This window comes from Mesoplodon densirostris, chromosome 11 (assembly GCF_025265405.1).
Source record: "Mesoplodon densirostris isolate mMesDen1 chromosome 11, mMesDen1 primary haplotype, whole genome shotgun sequence".
Classification (NCBI taxonomy): Eukaryota; Metazoa; Chordata; class Mammalia; order Artiodactyla; family Ziphiidae; genus Mesoplodon; species Mesoplodon densirostris.
Window position 1 is genome coordinate 28308887 of NC_082671.1, and position 4687 is coordinate 28313573.

Genomic DNA, 4687 nt, shown 5'->3' on the forward strand with positions numbered 1-4687 from the left:
AAAACATAGAAGTGGCCAACAAGTACATGAAAGGTGCTCAACCTCACTAATCATCAGGGAAATGCAAACCAAAATGACAATCCAGTATCTCCTCACATCTGTTAGAATGACTATCTTCAAGAAAACAGGAGTTGACAAGTGTTGGCAAGGATGTAGAGAAAAGGGAACCATTGCACACTGTTGGTGGGAATGTAAATTGGTATAGCCACTATGGAAGCAGCATGGAGGTTTCTCAAAAAATAGAACTACAATGTCATCCAGCAATCCTACTTCTGGGTATATATTCAAAGGAAATAAAAACAGAATGTCTAAGAGATATCTGCACTTCCATGTTCATTGCAGCATTATTCACAGTAGCCAAAATATGGAAACAACTTAAGTGTCCAACAGATGAATGGATAAAGAAGATGTTGTGTAGACATACAGTGGACTGTTATTTAGCCATGAAGAAGAAGAAAGTCCTCCCATTTGTAACAACTTGGATGAAACTTGAGGGCATTATGCTAAGTGAAATACACCAGACAGAGGAAGACAAATACTGCATGGTATCACTTATCTGCTGAATCTTAAAAAAAAGTTAAACTCATAGAAACAAAGTAGAAAAGTGGTTGCCAGGGGCTGAGGGGTGAAAATAATAGGGAAAATTTGGTAAAAGGTATAAACTTTCAGCTATGAGATGAATAAGGTCAGAGGATCTAATGTAAAACATGGTGACTATGTTGATAACACTGTATTATGTAGTAATTGAAATTTTATAATTATTATATAATTGAAATTTGCTGAGAGTAGAACTTAAACAGTTTAACAACAACAACAAAAGACAAATATGTGAGGTGATGGATGTGCTAGGCTCTGGGAGGCAAGAACATGCAATGGAAGAAAGGCAGCCTCTTCAGTAAGTGGTGCTGGGGAAGATGGACAACTGCATGCAAAAGAATGAGATTAGAGCACTCCCTAACACCACACACAAAAATAGACTCCAAAGGGATTAAACACCCAAGTGCAAGAACGAATACCATTAAACTCCTAGAGGAACATATAGGAAGAACACTCTTTGGCATAAACTACAGCAATATTTTTTTGGATCTGTCCCCTAAAATAATAGAAATAAAAGCAAACATATACAAATGGGACCTAATGAAACTTAAAATCTTTTGCACAGCAAAGGAAACCATAAACAAAATGAAAAGACAACCTATGGACTGGGAGAAAATATTTGCAAATGATGCAACCAACAAGGGCTTAATTGCCAAAATATACAAACAGCTCATACCACTCAATATCAAAAAAAACAAACAGGTCTTCCCTGGTGGTGCAGTGGTTGAGAGTCCACCTGCCGATGCAGGGGACACGGGTTCGTGCCCCGGTCTGGGAAGATCCCACATGCTGCGGAGCGGCTGGGCCCGTGAGCCATGGCCACTGAGCCTGAGCCTCCGGAGGCTGTGCTCCACAATGGGAGAGGCCACAGCAGTGAGAGGCCCGTGTACCGCAAAAAAACAAAAAACAAACAAACAACCTAATCAAAAAATGGCAGAAGAACTGAATAGACATTTCTCCAAAGAAGACATACAGATGGCCAACAGGCACATGAAAAGATGCCTGGAGAGGGTAGAGAGAAAAGGGAACCCTCCTACACTGTTGGTGGGAATGTAAGTTGGTGCAGCCACTATGGAGAACAGTATGGAGATTCCTCAATAAACTAAAAATAGAGTCACCATATGATCCAGCAATCCCACTCCTGGGCATATATCTGGAAAAGACAAAAACTCTAATTCATTTAGAGTTAGGCACATGCAGCTTAATGTTCATAGCAGCACTATTTACAATAGCCAAGATATGGAAGCAAGCTAAGTGTCTGTTGACAGATGAATGGACAAAGAAGATATATATATATATATATATATATATATATATATATATATATATATATACACACACACACACATGAGAGAGAGGTATGGATGTCGGAAGACACCCTGGAGCCAATGCACCATGACAAAGTCATGAAGAAACGGAAGGCGAAACTGCAAGGTAGCGCCATGCCAGGAGGGTGGACTACAGCTCTGTTTTTATGTTTTATGATAATAAATGTACATATAGGGGCAATTTTAGGGAGATTTTGCTCCACGTGAGAGAAAAATTCCTCTAAGGACTCCCCCTCCTGAAACTACCACAGAATGGGAAGTACCCACTAAAGCCCCGGGGAAATGGGTAAAGAATTAAGAGCCTGGAAATAAGGGGATGTTTTTATGGAAAACACCCTCTAGTGTGGAGTTATGGCCATGGACCGGAGTTCCTAATGACATAGGAAATTTATGGTTCTATTATAAAGGAAGATTAATTATAGAAAAGCAAATGCCTAGAGCAGAATAGGATGTTAGGATAGGGAGAAAACACTGTCTCAGTTGGAGGAAACAAGAAAGGGCATGCAGGGTATACTGTAAATATTTTCGTGGAACCATTGTAAAAGGTTGCTCATGCAAGAAGAGATAGGAACAAATAGATCCAACTTCTGCAATTAAAATAATTATATAACTGCTTGGCTTGATTACTAAGAAATAACCTGTGCTTAATGGGAACTTGGGGAAATATCTTAATGGGACATCGAGAAACTAGGGGATTTTTTTTTTTTTTTTTTTTTTTTTTTTGCATTATGCGGGCCTCTCACTGTTGTGGCCTCTCCCGTTGTGGAGCACAGGCTCCAGACGTGCAGGCTCAGCGGCCATGGCTCACAGGCCCAGCCGCTCCGCGGCATGTGGGATCCTCCCGGACCGGGGCACGAACCCGTGTCCCCTGCATCGGCAGGTGGACTCTCAACCACTGCGCCACCAGGGAAGTCCTAGGGGATATTTTTTAAAAAATCTTTATAGAACATTTTGAGGTCAGATTGTGCTAAGGTTGTTTGGTCACGTACCTGGTAATGTAATCAACTACAATATATAAACCTGTGATTGTAAACAATAAAGGAGAGACATGCAATGCTGATACTTTAAGAAGTGTAATAGATTTATTTCCTTTGCCGACGCTATCCATCCCTTGGGTATCCCTGGACTCGCTGGAGCTGGACTCCGGCACATGGACATATATACACTACCAAATGTAAAATAGATAGCTAGTGGGAAGCAGCCTCATAGCACATAGCACAGGGAGATCGGCTTGGTGCTTTGTGACCACCTAGAGGGGTGGGATAGGGAGGGTGGGAGGGAGGGAGATGCAAGAGGGAAGAGATATGGGAACATATGTATATGTATAACGGATTCACTTTGTTATAAAGCAGAAACTAACACACCATTGTAAAGCAATTGTACTCCAATAAAGATGTAAAAAAAAAAAAGAATGAAATAATGCCATTTGCAGAAACATGGATGGACCTAGAGATTATTATATTAAGTGAAGTAAGTCAGACAGAAAAAGACAAATATCATGTGATATCACTTATATGTGGAGTCTAAAAAAATGATACAAAAGATTTACAAAACAGGGCTTCCCTGGTGGCGCAGTGGCTGAGAGCCCGCCTGCCAATGCAGGGGACACGGGTTCATGCCCCGGTCCCGGAAGATCCCACATGCTGCGGAGCGGCTGGGCCCGTGAGCCATGGCCGCTGAGCCTGTCCGTCCGGAGCCTGTGCTCCGCAGTGGGAGAGGCCACAACAGTGAGAGGCCTGCGTACCACAAAAAAAAAAAAAAAAAAAAAAGAAATAAACTCACAGACATATAGAAAACAAACTTATGGTTATCAAAAGGGAGAGTTGAGGGGAGAGATAAATCAGGAGTTTGGGATTAACAGGTACATACCACTATATATAAAATAGATAAATGACAAGGGCCTACTGTATAGCACAGGGAACTATGTGCAATATTTTGTAATAGCCTATAATGGAAAAGAATCTGAAAGAGATACATATACATAAGCATAACTGAATCATTTTGCTGTATACCTGAAACTAACACAACATTGTAAATCAACTATACTTAAATAAAAATAAATAAATAAAATATCTTAAAATCATAAAAAATATATGTGAGGTGATGGATGTGTTAATTGACTTGGTGGTGGGAATCATTTCACAATTAATAATAATAATAATACAATGATTTAAGATTGTATTCACTGAATAATGAATTATGATGAAAAATGGTAGAAACTTTTCTAGATTTTCATTAAGCCTTTTGTAATAGGGAAGAACAAATCTGACTCCATATTAGATCTGTTTCTTTTACTTTAACCTTTATATTCTATTGCTTTTGCTTCCAGTTAAGAATGTTGCCTAGGGCTTTCCTGGTGGTGCATTGGTTAAGAATCCACCTGCCAATGCAATGGACATGGGTTTGAGCCCTGGTCCAGGAAGATCCCATGTGACATGGAGCAACAGAGCCCATGTGCCACAACTACCGAGCCTGTGCTCTAGAGCCCATGAGCCACAACTACTGAGCCCGTGTGCCACAACTACTGGAGCCCGTGCACCTAGAGCTCATGCTCCACAACAAGAGAAGCCACCACAGTGAGAAGCCTGCGCATCGCAACGAAGAGTAGCCCCTGCTCACTGCAACTAGAGAAAACCTGCACGCAGCAATGAAGACCCAATGCAGCCAAAAGTAAATAATAAAATAAAATAAGTAAATTTATTAAAAAAGAAAAAGAAGGTTGCCTATAGCCTGAAATATACAGGACAGCCTATTCTCAAGGC